We start from the raw sequence: 17,846 nt of genomic DNA on the forward strand, positions 1-17,846 counted from the left end.
AGGCGATGGATTTCCTGGGACCCCATCTTGATTCCAGCCCCTAAGCAGGTTGGCCTGGCCATCGCTTCTTGAATATGGGTCCCCACTTCATCATGGGGTCACAATGAGTCGGACACAACTAAATGACTAAACAACAACAACAATCATATCCTCTCCCAGTCTCCTCTTTTCCAGGCTCAATGGGAAAGAGTTGATTGAGCTCAACTCTTCCACTGCCTTGTTTTGTGAAGAGCAATGGATGATGATGATTTTTTAGGAATCTGACGGCTTCCCCCAACACTCATTGCAAAGCTCCTTCCTCTTCTGCATTCTGCTCCTGAATCGTTCCCCGTGTGATAGGGCAAGAAGTGACGGAATAAATCAGAACAACAGCTCTCTCCAAAGCCTGTCTTGTCCCATGCAGATATGGAGACAGGGAAAGATGGATTTCTACCATTCCAGCTCCAGAGCCTGGAGACCTTCTCCGAGCCAGCGCTAAGTGAGTGTATAAATATTCTTGGTGCACACCTATTGCCACAGAGGCACTCAAGACCAATTGATTTTCTACAGTAAGGAGGCATTGGCAGAGCCGGGCCCATTACAAGTGGGAAGCCTGTCTGCGAGGGAAGCCTCCCGCCGGCAGATCTGACAGCAAGGAGGAGCTTTCAATAGGACCTGACAGTTGGCAAGGATGTGGTGACAAGGTCTTTACTGCATTAGACTGATTGGATGGCTCCCGAGACGGTTGCATAAGTAGCAGGACCCCTCGGAGATGAATACGTGTCGGGTTTGTGCTTGTTGTTTGTGTGCCTCAGTTCCCTGGCTCGGAATCCAAGATCTCTACTTAAGAGAATGCAGATGGACAGCAGAGATCTCTGCCCGGCACTCTCCGTCACTCAAGTTTAACATGAGTCAACCTGCAACACTGACTCCCGGTGGAGTGTTGGGTCAGGTTTAAGGTGCTGGTTTTGACCTTTAAAGCCCTTTGTGGCTTAGGGCCTAATATTTACGGGACCGCCTCTCCTGGTCTGCCCCGCAGAGGACCTTAAGGTCCATGAATAAGAAGAAGAAGAAGAAGAGTTTGGATTTGATATCCTGCCTTTCACTCCCTTTAAGGAGCCTCAAAGCGGCTAACAGTCTCCTTTCCCTTCCTCCCCCACAACAAACACTCTGTGAGGTGAGTGAGGCAGAGAGACTTCAAAGAAGTGTGACTGGCCCAAGGTCACCCAGCAGCTGCATGTGGAGGAGCGGAGACGCGAATCCAGTTCCCCAGATTACGAATCTACCGCTCTTAACCACTACACCACACTGGCTCTACACCATAGTTTAGAGGTCCCGGGCCCTAAGGAAGTCAGATTATCCTTCACCAGGGCTTTCTCAGCGATGGCTCCGACCTGGTGGAATGCTCTGTCCCAGGAGACCAGGGTCCTGCAGGATTTAACTTCCTTCTGCAGGGCCTGTAAGACAGAACTATTCCTGGCTTTCAGCTTGAACTTAGCCTGAACTTTTATTCCCCTTCCTTCCCTCCCCCTCCCCTTTTTATGAAGATTACCCGCTCTGGGATCCCACAGCTAATTCTCCCCTGGTCTCCTCACTGGCCCAAATAGGGCTAATTTAGCCAGCTAGCCCGGGGGATCATCTAATGTTTATTGGATGGATTTTCCTCCTAAACTGATTTTTGAATTCTGAATTTATTGTTATTCATGTTTCATACTGTATTTTATGCTGTTTTTTGTTGCATCAATTAAGTGTTTTAAATTTGTTGTTGGCCGCCCTGAGCCCAGTTTCTGAACTGGGAAGGGTGGGGTATAAATAAAAATTTATCATCATCATCATCATCATCAACTAATGCTGTTTTAGGCTGCGTCTACTGATGGATGGGGTCCAGATCTAGGGAAATAATAGTACTGTTCTGCCTTGTTGAGAGCACACCTGGAACACTGTGTCCAGGGCACCTCAATTTGAGAAGGATGTCAACAAGCTGGAAGGTGTGCAGAGGAGGGTGACCAAGATGATCAAGGGTCTGGAAACCAAGCCTTATGAGGAATGGTTGAAGGAGCCTGGAGAAGAGGAGACTAAGAGGAGAAATGATTGCCACCTTCAAACACCTGAAGGGCTGTCCCATGGAAGATGGAGAAAGTGTAATGTCCTCCTACTCTGGAGGGTACAAACAAAACCAATGGCTTCAAGTTGCAAGGAAGGAGATTCAGACTGAACCAAGGGAGTCGGCGTCCAGCTTCCGGGTCATGTGGCAGCATGACTAAGCCTCTTCTGGTGAACCAGAGCAGCACATGGAAATGCCGTTTACCTTCCCGCCGGAGTGGTACCTATTTATCTACTTGCACTTTGATGTGCTTTCAAACTGCTAGGTTGGCAGGAGCAGGGACCGAGTAACGGGAGCTCACCCCGTCGCAGGGATTCGAACCGCCGACCTTCCAATCAGCAAGTCCCGGGCTCTGTGGTTTAACCCACAACGCAACAAGCATCCAGACTTTTATAAACAACCCCTAAAACAGCCATTTAACATGAATTTTACTATCTAATGAGACCACAGATCCATAAAATGAAAGCAATAATCAATGTGCTGTACTATAAAATAAATACAACAGTATTGTAGATAATAAAAATAAAAATTAATTTTTTTCTTACCTGCACTGGTGATAGTCATTGTTTGAATGCGGGGCTTTTATCCAATTCCACAGTCACACGATCAATCAATCAATCAATCAATCACTAGCTGAACTGGGTTCCACACAGTCACAAAAACAAATTAACTGAAAAAGCCTCAAAAACAAAAACGCAAAATAAATAGCAAAAACAAAAGTGCCAAACTTAATCCGTTCCGGCAGTCTGTTTGACTTCTGAAATGTTCAAAAACCAAGGCACAAGCTTCTGATTGCTGCAGGCGCCCCGGAAACAATAGTCGACAGCCACGTCGGACGTTCAGCTTCCGAAAAAGGTTCAAAACCCAGAACCTTTATTTTATGTACTGAGTTGAATAGGATCCAAATTGCAGCAGTCGGATTGCTCCTAGAATAATAGGATTCAGAATGCAGCAGTCTGATTGGTCCGCAGGAGCCACCCAATCCAACTCCAGGTGGAAGTGAATCCGCAACCTGATTGGCCTACAGGAGAATCCCAGAACTAGCCAATCACATGGGGCCCATTGTGTAAATAATGTATATAAAGCAGACATTTCGGGGGAACTTCCATTCCTCACTACTATGAGCTGAATAAAGAGCATGAAATCCACACTCGACTCCGAGTATATTTCACCTTACTTCCAGGTTTTTGGCGTTTGAGAACCAAGGTGTTTGAGATCCAAAATACCACTGTATTTAGAATGAAAGACAAGCTGTTCACTCTTGGATCTGAAATTGGGCTGAATCGTCCCAGTAGGACTCCCTCCCCACTTCCCCAAAGACCCCATGACAGATCAGATTAATTCCAGCCATTTCCTGGGGTGAGTGTCTTTCTGGCCAGCAATTTCATCTCTTCTTCTCCAACGTGAATATAGAAAGATGGAACTCTGACTTGAAAAAAAATAATCAATGGCTGAAAAGATAGGCTACATCATCAAAATTATATTAGTCTTTAATAGTCAATCAATTAATTTTAAAACATTCCAGTTATTTAAGAGGAGGGGAGATGGAGACTTTTCTAAGCAAGGATATTATTCTCTTCTTCCTCCCACCCATTGGTTGCCCATTTCTGCCCCGGGACCGGCTGCCATTACTACGGCTTTTCATGGGAACGTTGGCTTGCGTGACATCTCTCTTCTGGCTGAAAAATGTGAGTGTGGGGTGGGTGGGAATTGATGGGTTGGTGGGCTGGGAAGAAGGCTGCTGAGGTGCTGGAAAATGAAGTGCTGCATTGATATGAATTTTGATAGCTAGTCAATAGCCTCTGTCCATTTCAATTAAAAAAGAGTAGGTTTCTTCAGGCCAAACAGGCAGCGTTTCAGAGCCTGTAAAAAGAGAAGAAGGAAGAGGGTCACTGCGGTGCAGGTGGACTTTGATCCCTTAGAGACCCTCACCCTTGGACTTTTCCTGTTACTGACCTGATTTCGGAAATCCAAAAACCTCTTAACCCTTGCGCGTCTGGCAGAAGGTCTTTGATGTTCTCGTCATCTTCAAATATCGGAAGGGCCGTCGCAAGAAAAATGAGCTGGTTTTCTGCTAATCCAGGGGGTAGGACTCGAACCTATGGCTTCAAATTACCAGAAAGGAGATTCCGACTCAACATCAGGAAGAACTTTCTGATGGTAAGAGCTGTTCAACAGTGGAACGGTCTCCGTCGGGAAGTTGTGGACTCTCCTTCCTTGAAGGTTTTTAAGCAGAGGTGGGATGGCCATCCCGTCATGGATGCTTTAGTTGAAATTCCTGTATTGAAGGTGATTGGACTAAATCAGGGGTCAGCAAACTTTTTCAGCAGGGGGCTGGTCCACTGTCCCTCAGACCTTGTGAGGGGCCGGACTATATTTTTTTGGGGGGGAAATGAACGAATTCCTATGCCCCACAAATAACCCAGAGATGCATTTTAAATAAAAGGATACATTCTTGTTGTTGTTGTTTAGTCGTTTAGTCATGTCCGCCTCTTTGTGACCCCTTGGACCAGAGCATGCCAGGCACTCCTGTCCTCCACTGCCTCCCAAAGTTTGGTCAAACTCATGTTTGTAGCTTCGAGAACACTGTCCCACCATCTCGCACTCTGTCGTCCCCTTCTCCTTGTGCTCTCCATCTTTCCCAACATCAGCGTCTTTTCCAGGGAGTCTTCTCTTCTCATGAGGTGGCCCAAAGTCTTGGAGCCTCAGCTTCAGGATCTGTCCTTCCAGTGAGCACTCGATGCTGATTTCCTTAGGAATGGAGAGGTTTGATCTTCTTGCAGTCCATGGGACTGCTTCATGGGACTCCAACACTGCTTCATGGATCACTGCCTTGCCGTGGCGAAGGGGCTTGAATAACTCAGAGAAAATATGAGCTATGCCGTGCAGGGCCACCCAAGATGGACAGGTCATAATGGAGAGTTTTGACCAAATGTGATCCACCTGGAGCAGGAACCAGCAAGCCAAGAAAACCCCATGGACAAAGACAGCGGACACATTCTACTCATGTAAAAACACCAGGTAGACCCCACAAATAACCCAGAGATGCATTTTAAATAAAAGGGCACGTTCTACTCATGTAAAAACACGATGATTCCTGGACCATCTGCGGCCCGGATTTAGAAGGCAATTGGGCTGGATTTGGCCCCCGGGCCTTAGGTTGCCTACTCATGGACTAGATGATTCTCAGGGTCCCTTCCAGCTCCATAATTCTATGACTCATTCTTGGGCCCCATATTTTTCTTCCTCCTCATGCATCGCTGCTTGCCCAATTCCAAAAGATCTGCAGGGCTCATGATGTGTGCCTAGATTCAATAGCCAAGTAAACCCGAGGAGGGATATTCCTTCGCAAACCACAGTATAGTTCACAGAACAGGATCCTGACCTCTCCAGTATCCCCCCCCCCAATAAAAAATATCCTAACTGAAGCCATTCCCCAGAGTCCACCTGGGCATCCAACCCTCTCTTCATCCATGCACGGGTTAAAGTTGCAGGACACCCCTCTATATAAATCAGGCAATTAAGCTGGCATTAGGACATTTAATTTTAAAACCCTCATCCTGTGAAATGATGGCCCTGGCGGACACGCATGTCTGCACACACAAACACACAGACACAGAAAGCACCAGAGACATATAAATTTTATTATTAAAATTAACATTTAAAGCCCGTGCCGTGAAGTAATGCATGAAGAGAGGGGGGATAAATCAGCTGGTTAAACTGGTAACGTAACATTTAGCGGTTAGATTCCTGACCGTGAAATAAACTCAAGGTTACATGAGGGATAAATCAGAGAGAGAGAGAGAGAAAAGGACTGTACACGAAAGAACAGAATAAGAATTGGAGTCCTGGGTGAACCTTTTCAGCTCGAGGGCCACATTCCATTCTAGACAACTTCCCGAGGGCCACATTGCAACGGTGAGCAGGGCAATGGGTGTTAATTTTACCTTTGTGCAGTAGGCTGGTTCCGTGCATGCATTGCCTTTGCTATCCTGAAATTAGTCAAGGAAAAGAGGCGCCATCAGCATTCAAGGACACTTTGCAGCCAAGGAAAAACATTTGGAGTGTGTATCCTGCAAGTAAGCTCAACATCAAAAAAACGAATATCGTGGCCACTGGTCCCATCACCTCCTGGCAAATAGAAGGGGAGGAAATGGAGGCAGTGAGAGATTTTACTTTCTTGGGCTCCATGATCACTGCAGATGGTGACAGCAGCCACGAAATTAAAAGACGCCTGCTTCTTGGGAGAAAAGCAATGACAAACCTAGACAGCATCTTAAAAAGCAGAGACATCACCTTGCCAACAAAGGTCCGTATAGTTAAAGCTATGGTTTTCCCAGTAGTGATGTATGGAAGTGAGAGCTGGACCATAAAGAAGGCTGATCGCCGAAGAATTGATGCTTTTGAATTCTGGTGCTGGAGGAGACTCTTGAGAGTCCCATGGACTGCAAGAAGATCAAACCTCTCCATTCTGAAGGAAATCAGCCCTGAGTGCTCACTGAGGCTCCAAGACTGAGGCTCCAAGACTTTGGCCACCTCATGAGAAGAGAAAACTCCCTGGAAAAGACCCTGGTGTTGGGAAAGATGGAGGGCACAAGGAGAAGGGGACGACAGAGGATGAGATGGTGGGACAGTGTTCTCGAAGCTACCAGCATGAGTTTGACCAAACTGTGGGAGGCAGTGGAAGACAGAAGGGCCTGGCGTGCTCTGGTCCAGGGGGTCACGAAGAGTCAGACACGACTAAACGACTAAACAACAACAACATCCCGCAAGTGTCCTGGGAAAAGTGGGACATCAAATTTTCTCATGTGAGAGCACGGGAGCAATTTGGGGTGCCATGATCTCACATGATTTTGCACTGAGATCTCCCCCCCCCCAAAAGCACTTCCCCACCTAAAAAAACCTCCCACTTTTTTTGAGGCCATGATCTTTTTTGAGGCCACATGTTTTGGGGTGCTGTATGAGTATAGCCCCCAAAGTGCATCTTTCGGGCTCTGTGATCTCTCGCAGGTCACATGATTTGCGCGGGAGTGTGGGCGGGAAGACGTGTGCCCCAGTTTTGAGACTTGAGATGTTGGAGGGTATTTGGAGTGCAGAACTGGGTGGGATAAGGGCATGGCCTGGGAGCATTCCGAGGGCCAAACAGAGCATCTTGGAGGGCCAGATGGGTCTCTTCCTGGAGGGCCTGAGGCATAGCTGTCAACTTACAGATTTGAAAATAAGGGACCAGCAGCCTCGGAAATAAGGGATCAGCAGCCAAAATAAGGGATTTCCCGAAGACTGGTATGTTCAACTTCTGAGCCCCTCCGAGCCAAAGTCAGAAAGCCCAGCCAGCAGCCAAACGAAACCTCAAGCGGTGGTTCCCACAGCGCAGCAACCCTGCAAAGGGGATGCAGCAAGGAAAACCACCGTCACCTCTCCGCTGGGAAGTGCTGAGCAAAGGCGAGTCCCCAGGCAACGTGGCGATTTGATTGGCACAAGGCAGGCAAGCTCCACCCCCCAGTCGTTCTTAGACTCCTTATTGGGTGAGCAACGCAGCCAAGCAACACAGTTGGAGCCTCCCTCCTCCCTGGCCGGCAGGGAGGGAGGGAGAGGAGCTGCTTCCTTTGAAACCTGGGAAATTTAAGGGACATCATCAATAAGGGACAGCAGCAGGATGCAGCGCTGGGATAAGGGAGTTTCCCGCCAAATAAGGGACGTTTGACAGCTATGGCCTGAGGTTCTAAGTAAAATGTGACCTGCTTATTATTATTATTATTATTATTATTATTATTAATTATCACTGTGAGGCACAAAGATCTGGAGCAATGGCAGGCAGTGTCTCTGTGATGCGGCGTAATAATAATAATAATAATAATAATAATAATAATAATGAATTTTATTTATATCCTGCCCTCCTCAGCCGTCAGAGCAGCTAACAACAGTAGAAATAACACAGTTTACATAAAACCACAATCAATTAACTGAAATACATTCTAAAATCAATTCATTCTAAAATCAATTCAAAATCAAATTAATGGTGTAGACATCGGCAGGTTCCCGGCACCTGTGAAAATGCACTCCCTGTCTGCAAAAGTTACGGAGAGGCTGCCTGAGAGCGAAAGTGACTTCCCCCAGATGTTCCCAGATGTGGGCTGCAGCTGTCCCCGGGTGACACATCCGCGAAAGGTTGTCCCTGGTGGGGCATTTTTAATGGCACTGCCGGCCTGCTTTCTGTAGTCTGGAGAACATTCTGCAAGTCTGGGCTACCTGCGCTCTCGGCTCCAGCTGTGTGCCGTGAGGTCTCACACTTCATGTGACAAGCTCCCTGAGCGCAGGGGACAGGGAGCAGACAGGGAGAAGATTATTCTCTCCCTGGACAAGGTCTCCCTTCCTCCTCCTCCCCCCTACCCACCTCTTTCCCTCTCTGTTGGCTTCTGTCCTTGGCAGAGTTCCCTGCACCGGCGAAGGAGAGAGAAGTTCAGGAGCACGAGTTTCAGACATTATTGTGCAGGGGGCGAAAGCGGCATAACAACAACAACAACAAAAACTACCGTATTTTTTCTTGTTTAAGACTAGGTTTCCCCCCTAAAAAATACAGGTGAAACTTGGAAAATTAGAATACGAGGGTGGAGATGCTCCTTCAGGTATATTAAAAGATTGTAAAACTCCTTGACATCTGACAGGAGACGGGTGCCACCACCGAGAAGGCCCTCTGCCTGGTTCCCTGTAACCTCACTTCTACAGTGAGGGAACCGCCAGAAGGCCCTCGGCGCTGGATCTCAGTGTCCGGGCTGAACATTGAGAGTGGAGATGCTCCTTCAGGTATACTGGACTGAGGCCGTTTAGGGCTTTAAAGGTCAGCACCAACACTTTGAATTGTGGTTGGAAACGTACCGGGAGCCAATGCAGATCTCTCAGGACCAGTGTTATGTGGCAGCTGCTCCCAGTCACCAGTCTAGCTGCCGCATTCTGGATTAGTTGCAGTTTCCAGGTCACCTTCAAAGGTAGCCCCACGTAGAGCACATTGCAGTAGTCTAAAGAAGTAGATTTATTTAGCTGTGATTCCTGCACTACAGGGGTTTGACTAGATGAGCCTTGCGTATATCCCCCAATGCTACAATTAAATGATTCTATATACAGTGGTGCCTTGGGTTAAGTACTTAATTCATTCCGGAGGTCCATTCTTAACGTGAAACTGTTCTTAACCTGAAGCACCACTTTAGCTAATGGGGCCTCCTGCTGCTGCCTTACTGCCGGAGCACGATTTCTGTTCTCATCCTGAAGCAAAGTTCTTAACCTGAGGTATTATTTCTGGGTTAGCAGAGTCTGTAACCTGAAGCGTCTGTAACCCGAGGTACCACTGTACTGTATTTGCTGTTAGTCCTGCAAGACCTGCTTCCTGTCTCGCTAGTCTCTTTCCAACCTGCCTGGGAGGGTCTTGGCTGGTTTCAGCTACAAAATCTGAGGTTGCTGAAGAGGCCAGAGACCATCCTTGTAGAAAAATGCTGCAGAATGTGCAGCTCAAGATGCCTAGAGACTCTTGCAGCTGGGTATTATTGAAGGGTTTTTTTCTGATTGGGGTCAAGAATTAATTTTGCGGCTGCTTAATTTTTATGTTACTGGAATGATTAATTTTTGCATCCATATCGTGAGATCCTATTATGACTTTTGTGGGGATTGTTCAGTTTTATTGTATACTTATTGAGATGTTTACATTTATTGCCTATGACGGCTTTTGTTATATTTTTGTAATTATATAAATCTTTTCATGTTGTAAGCTACCTTGAGCGTGATTTTTTTTAACCACGGAAAGGCAGCGTACAAATGAACAAGCGCTGATGACGGTGATTATATCTTAGGGGGAAATGTTCGTACAAATAAATATATAGGTGAAAATAAAATCTGCATATCGGGCACAACCGCTTGCAGAAATGTGCATATTGCCCAAAATGCACACTAAAATGCCGCTGGATTTTCATGTGTTGTTGTTTAGTCGTGTCCGCCTCTTTGTGACCCCATGGACCAGAGCACTCCAGGCCCTCCTGTCTTCCACTGCCTCCCGCAGTTTGGTCAAACTCATGCTGGTAGCTTTGAGAACACTGTCCCACCATCTCGTCCTCTGTCATCCCCTTCTCCTTCTTTCCCAACATCAGGGTCTTTTCCAGGGAGTCTTCTCTTCTCATGAGGTGGCCAAAGTCTTGGAGCCTCAGCTTCACAATCCGTCCTTCCAGTGAGCACTCAGGGCTGATTTCCTTCAGAATGGAGAGGTTTGATCTTCTTGCAGTCCATGGGACTCTCAAGAGTCTCCTCCAGCACCATAAAATCCAGTTGTCTTCCCCTTCATGGATCACTGCCTTGCCGTGGAGAAGGGGCGTGAATAACTCAGAGAAGCTATGAACTATGCCGAGCAGGGCACCCAAGATGGACAGGTCATAGTGGAGAGTTTTGACCAAACGTGATCCACCTGGAGGAGGAACCGGCAAGCCACTCCAGTATCCCTGCCAAGAAAATTCCATTTTTTTTATAGGGACTTGCAATTGGATTTTTATAGGGACTTGCAATTGCGAGCTGATGCAGAAATGTGTCTGATGGAACACAATACTGAGGGAAAATTGAATTGCCAAAGATGGCTGTTTTTTCCAGCCCTCCATCTCTAAGCAACTCTGGCTTCTGGTATCACTTGGCAAAATAAACCAGAACCGGTGGAAGTTTTAAAATTTATATTGTTATACAGAAAAATATTGGGTAGACCTCACTTTCTGAACATATCCCCATTTGTCTCACCACAGACCTCTCCTCTCCAACCTTCCACCGAGAGCAACTTAACTTAGATTTAAAGTTCTTGAGGCTCCAGCTTAAACCTTGCAGTTTTTCCAAGTAACATTTGCACAGTAAAACTTCTCCTCGTGGGGGGATTTACTGTCATAATTAATAGGTTATGATTAGGTCAATAACTTTCATCAACCCAGCCAGGAGAGAACCTATTAATGAAACTGTAAAACAACATAAACTGTGTGATGAAGATAGGAGGGTGAATTTACAACTTCCCAGAAACCCTAATAACTAACGCGACAATTTACAGGAAGTAAAATGAACTGGGCCCCCATAAAACACAACCCAAATGATGCCCTCTCTCCAAACAAGACAAATTAGAAACGTTTAAGTGCATTCCTCAACCTGAGGAGAAGAAGGAGACTCTGTAGGGAGGAGATGGTTGGTGTCGTGGCATTTTAGGGACTCTGTTATTGGTTGGCGTCTGTCTGTCTCAGGAGACAATGGAGGAGTGAGCCTTTGGGGCTAAACTCACACCACTTAAGAGTTACAGCGCCTGTTGTGGCTGTAGAGATTGATAGGGGAGAGACATGTTTTGTTGCAGATGGGGCAGCTGAAGGCTTCCAGTTGTGTGGGAAATAATGCAGGTCTGTGTAGAAACATGCATGCAATAGGCATAAATCATGTAGCTTCTTTTCAGCAGCACTTTTCAGTGGCACTACCAGATCTTTGGCAAATATCATTTCCAGCTCTCGCCACCTGAAATCCCTTAAATGCAGATCAATTAGGGCCGTATACTTGTAATGTGTGTATTCAATCACTTAACTAGAAGAATTCTCAGACAGATTTTTCTTTCTTTCTGGAAGCAAACAACACAGAAATGAGCACTAAAGCTTGCACTATATTCCGCCATGTTTCCAGAAGTGACTTTTAGGTCCTGTAAAAGCTTGGACATAATGTGGCATTTATTGGTTCGAGAAAAGTCACAAGAATATGCTGCCATGTGAACACAACGTAAGAGGACATTAAGTCAGATTAGGTTTGATTCACTATCTATGTGGCGAGCTGTTGTTGTTGTTGTTGAGTTGTTTAGTCGTGTCCGACTCTTCGTGACCCCATGGACCAGAGCACGCCAGGCCCTCCTGTCTTCCACTGCATCCCTCAGTTTGGTCAAACTCATGCTGGTAGCTTCGAGAACACTGTCCCACCATCTCGTCCTCTGTTGTCCCCTTCTCCTTGTGCCCTCCATCTTTCCCAACATCAGGGTCTTTTCCAGGGAGTCTTCTCTTCTCATGAGGTGGCCAAAGTCTTGGAGCTTCAGCTTCAGGATCTGTCCTTCCAGTGAGCACTCAGGGCTGATTTCCTTCAGAATGGCTAGGTTTGATCTTCTTGTAGTCCATGGGACTCTCAAGTGTCTCCTCCAGCACCATAATTCAAAAGCATCAATTCTTCAGCGATCAGCCTTCTTTATAGTCCAGCTTTCACTTCCATACATCACTACTGGGAAAACCATAGCTTTTACAATATGGACCTAATGCCAATGAACGAGTCTTTTACTTTCACACAATTTATTCTGCTCACATTGGTTAAATTTTCCTGCCAGGGCGATTTCTCACACTTTGGACCACCAACCCTGTGAGGTCAATGATGGGGGATAAAGCCAGTACCTTGCTATTTCATGTTGTGAGAAAGAAGAGGATCAGATCTTTATGTATTAGATAGAATACATAAAGGGAGGGCTGTGTGGAGAGAGTCTCTTCCTTCAAATTCCTAGGAGTTTATCTTAATGAAGACCTTACTTGGAAGATCAATACAACCCAGGTGGTTAAGAAAGTCCAACAGAGACTCCATCTCCTCAGAGTATTGCAGAAGAATGATGCCAATCAACATTTGATGATCTCCTTCTACTGGTCCACAATAGAAAGTGTCCTTTCCTACTGCATCACGGTGTGGGACGCTGGTTTGACTTCAACTGATAGGGAGTGCTGACAGAGGGTGGTGAATACAGCACAAGATATTATGGGCTGTCCCGTGAATCTGCTGGATTAAATAGCAGAAGAAGGTTGCTTCAGGAGAGTGAGGAAAATTCTCAGGGATGATTCACACCCTGGCCGGCACTTTCTTGATCTCCTGCCCTCGGGCAGAAGATATAGAAGCATGATTAGTGGTACCAACAGGGTAAAGAACAGCTTCTATCTGTGGGCTGCTAGGCTGCTGAATGAAAAGATAACAATAGGGCAACAGACTTTTGGGTTTGGTGGGTGTGCGTCAGTAAACGAGGGGAATTAATGTAGCACGTGAAAGTAAAGTGGTACCCACTTAGAGTGTAACAAGGATCAGACAGACACAGCTTTTGGAGAAAAAGAAGGTGAGGGTTTTATTGATGAGCAATAATGGACCCAGTTGGAATCTTTTCCAGAAGGACTGGGACCCCGAGAAACACAAATCCTGAGGTCTTTATACCTGAGCAAATCACAGCAAATCACAGATCATGAGACAATCATGAGACAGTCACGAATGCCAGCGAAAAATAGCCAATTAGCGTGCTTCTTGCCATACTCCCAGCTCCTGGCCGAGCGCAGAGTTCACTCCCAAGTTCTGCTTTCCATTGTCTGCACAAATGATGCACAATGATGCACAATCTGACCTTTTCCCTAGTTCTGACAGAACTCAGACTCAGGGAGGGAATCTCCTGGGCTACCTCCCCCCAAGGCATTCTGCATCTGGAGTTTTTGTGGTTTGGCCCTTCCTGTTCTGTGGACTATTTTAGCCTGCATTTGAGGGGGACTTTGTACCAGTGTCTTCTGATTCATGGCTTCCCTTTTCCCCTCGGGTACAAGGATGTTTCTAGGTGAAAGGTCAGTTCTAAAGTTGCTGTTCCAAGCAGTTTGCAGTTAGCTAAGGCAAAAGCTTTCCTTTGATTCAAAATGGATTATAAAAATACTGTAAACCCTGATTATGTGTGAGCATATGTGAATAAATTGATTACTGATAACTGATTATATGAATAGCATAAGGGTAGCCCTTCTTTCCTTGCCTCATTAAGACTAAGAGAACTGATTGGGGGGTGCTCGTGTAATCTCACTGTATACAAGTTGTACAAGTGACAATAAAGTATTTCAATGTCAATTGTAGAGTTGGTAGGGACCCCAGGGCTAAACCACAGAGCCTAGGACTTGCCAATCAGAAGGTCGGTGGTCCGAATCCCCACGACGGGGTGAGTTCCCGTTGCTCGGTCCCTGCTCCTGCCAACCTAGCAGTTTGAAAGCATGTCAAAGTGCAAGTACCGCTCTGGCAGGAAGGTACCGCTCCGGCAGGAAGGTACCGCTCCGGCAGGAAGGTAAACGCTGTTTCCATGTGCTGCTCTGGTTCGCCAGAAGCGGCTTAGTCCTGCTGGCCACATGACCTGGAAGCTGTACGCCGGCTCCCTTGGCCAATAAAGCGAGATGAGCGCCACAACCCCAGAGTCAGCCACGACTGGACCTAACAGTCAGGGGTCCCTTTACCTTTACCAGGAGTCTAGTCCAATCCCCTGCAATGCAGGAATCTCAACAAAAGCATCCATGACAGATGGCCACCCAATCTCTTTTGAAAAACTTGCAAAGAAGGAGAGTCCACCACCTTCCGAGGGAGTCCCAAGGTCTGCAGCTGCTGCCCTTGCTCCTCTGGCCCAAAACAGGAGGTGACAGCTCAGCTGTGGTGTGTCATGTTCCTCCTTGACGGGCAGGCTGATAAGGCAGTAGCTGAGAGCAGGCTGAGAGCATGAGTTTGACCAAACTGTGGGAGGCAGTGGAAGACAGGAGTGCCTGGCGTGCTCTGGTCCAGGGGGTTCCGAAGAGTCGGACATGACTAAACGACTAATCAACAATGAGAGCAGTCTAGAACACAGCCGAAGCTCACAGGAAGCACAAAATGAAGTGAACAAACTCAAGAGACAGCCTCTCTGAAAAGGCAGAGCTCGGAGCTGATCCCAAAAGTCCACACAGTCGGCGAAGGGGAGGGCTGCTAGACAGGAAGCAAAACAAGATACGTAAGGTGCAAAAGTCCAATATATTCTGTGGATACTGGAAGGAGTCTTCAGAAGGGTCATCTTGAGTAAATGGGCTTTGTTAGAGCTGTCCAGATCTATCTGTCTGTTTTTGCAATAAATCCTCATTTTTTATTACCTAAACTTACTGCGATATCAAGCTGGGAACCGGGACTCCTAGTTCAAGTTGCTATTCTTTCTTTTCTAGCAAGGCCACTAGCTTGCAAGTGTCGTTTTGCATGTTCTCAGGCAGGAAGTCAAACGTGGCACAGGTGTTGCAGGTCATTGCCACAGCTCCATGTTTTTTGGTCCTACATGCACTGTGAGACAGCACTCACCCTCAAAATGCCCTGTAAATGCCCCTGTTTACAAGTCCTGGTCAGGAACTTCCAGAGGCTGCAGCCAGCTAAATAGAACTCTTCCTTCAGCTCACTGCCAGGATTTCTTGTAACACACGCTGCCAGAAAAACCTGGATTATCGGGCAGCCCCACCAAATGTGGTAGAAACTTCCCCTCTTAATACGATTTCTCCCAGAGGTGTTGGATGGGTCACTATTCACTTGATTTGTCCTAACCGGTGTGAAGTGCTATCTATAAATTACTTCCAGTGTTGCTGCTCTGACACAAGCTAGAATTGCTTTTAAGGGAGTTCTCGGCCAGAGCGTTTTCCATTGCATGTCAGTTATGTGTTGCTTCAGATTATCTTCTCACTTTGCCGTCAAACCTAATAAGAGACTGTTTTCTTGTCTGCCACCAGAGTTTCATACAAGAGAGATATTGTGTCTTTCAGATTTTCATCTGTTTGGACACAGAAGGTTTCATAAACCGCCAGAGGTCAAAGGGCCTCTTAGGTTGAACAATGCTTGCGCCAAAAAGAATTGATTTCAGTCTCTTGAAAACTTGCAACTGAGTCTTGATTTGGTCTTTTGCCAAGCGACCCCCATTCCGGAAGAGACCCCCACAGCTTCCACAATTTTCATTGATAAATCCATTCTTGCTCTGCATTAGTATCTGGTGTGTTTTTTTAATCCTCGTGAAAATTTATATTTAAAATGTCTTATACAACAAAAATCAATATTTAGAATTTATTGGACTCCCGTACACTTGTTTAGAAAGGTGCTATCTACAAACACAAGCTGCTGGAAATATAATAAGGAGAGGTTTCTTTGAAACCTATGTTTATGCAATGTCTGACATAAGATTTTGGAGAAAAGTACTAAAATGCATAAGTACTTTGGGGGGAAATCTAAAATGGCCAGCTGATGGTATTATTTTAATATTATAATAATATTATGGGGGTTGACAAAGGGTCAACATAAAGGGACTCCTGCGCCCTTACTTATGCTGAAAGACTGGTATTAATTAATTGGAAAGTTAACACCATGGTTCCCTTCGATCACTGGATAGAAGATATGACAACTCTAGCAAAATCTGAACAGATTGCTTTTGGGCACAGATTGTGTGTGGATAAATACAACAATATTTGGAATCCTTTCATAAAAAGCATAATGTATTGTTAATCATTTTACATGTATTGGACTAATTGTATCACTTATTTTACCTTTTGAATTATTCACATTTCTTTCATATGATTTTTTTCCATATGTATATACATATATATACATACTGAGACCTCCAGGTATAGGGCGGTACTGTATAACAAATAAATAAATAAATAAATAAATAAGTATGCATATATGCATCTTATGGCAAAATAATATTTGAATACATATCTTATTTCAAGGTATGCATTTCTCAAATACACATTTCTTAAATGTGATTTGGTTCATTTTTCCCCAGCCAAAACCTAACTTGCAAAATTCAGAGAAGTTCAGAATCCGAATGAGCCACATGACATCATGTAACCACCCTGCAAACAAGCCAGAACGATTGCACAATATAGAGCAGAAATTGTAGAACCTCCCCACAAACTTTGCGCAAGCGAATCAGGACGAAGGCTCAATGTAAGTCATCTGGAAGCAACCTCAGGGGTGCAAATTAGGACACTTCACCTAAGAATGCAGACTGAATGAAATTCTCCTGTATTCTTACTTGAGAGTAAGCCCGGTTAGACTGCATGAGGCTTACATCAACTTCGTTGGTCATGTTGTGCGGATGCCTGATGATCGTCTTCCAAAGCAACTACTCTATTCTGACGGTGTTATGTACTGAGTTGAATAGGATCCAAAAGGCAGCAGTCTGATTGGTCCTAGAACAATAGGATTCAGAATGCAGCAGTCTGATTGGTCCTAGAACAATAGGATTCAGAATGCAGCAGTCTGATTGGTCCTAGAACAATAGGATCCAGAATGCAGCAGTCTGATTGGTCCACAGGAGCCACCCAATCCAGCTCCAGGTGGAAGTGAATCCACAACCTGATTGGCCTACAGGTGAATCCCGGAATTAGCCAATCACGTGGGGCCCACTGTGTAAATAATGTATATAAAGCAGACATTCTGGGGGAACTTCCATTCCTCGCTACTCTGAGCTGAGTAAAGAGCATGAAATCCACACTCGACTTCAAGTATATTTGAAAATGGAAAGCGTAATGCTGGTGGTCAACAAAAGAGGTTTAAAGGCTGTCTCAAGGCAAATCTTAAAAAATGTAGTTTAAACACCGACAATTGGAAAACTGGCCTGCGAGCGCTCCAGTTGGAGAACAGCCTTTACCAAAGGTGCCATGGGCTTTGAAGACACTCGAACTCAGGGTGCAAGCAGAAACGTGCCAAGAGGAAGGCACATTTGGCAAATCCACACCGTGATCAACTCCCGCCCGGAAACCTACTGTGGAAGGAGGCATGGATCCAGAATTGGCCTCCATAGTCACTTACAGACTCATTGTTAAAACTGTGTTTATGGAGGACAATCTTACTCGGCTACGAGGGATGGCCAAAGAAGACGACATCTGAGTAGACATGCATAGGTTTGCACCAGCAGAAATTTAAACGGGTCAATGGAGCATTTTAGCACCCAACATTTTCA

The 17,846-nt window shown here is 45.8% G+C and overlaps 1 long non-coding RNA gene across 1 annotated transcript in view; it reads left to right on the forward strand.

Annotated features, from left to right (window-relative positions):
* Positions 1–14,248, forward strand: part of LOC310713272 — a 204,401-nt gene extending 190,153 nt beyond the window's left edge. Inside the window, exon 3 of the long non-coding RNA XR_014529173.1 lies at positions 14,226–14,248. This is a non-coding gene — a long non-coding RNA (uncharacterized lncRNA). The remainder of the gene's footprint in view (positions 1–14,225) is intronic.
* Positions 14,249–17,846: the final 3,598 nt, after the last annotated feature.

The sequence above is a fragment of the Podarcis liolepis genome (genome assembly GCF_965112155.1).
Source record: "Podarcis liolepis genome assembly, chromosome: 8".
Classification (NCBI taxonomy): Eukaryota; Metazoa; Chordata; class Lepidosauria; order Squamata; family Lacertidae; genus Podarcis; species Podarcis liolepis.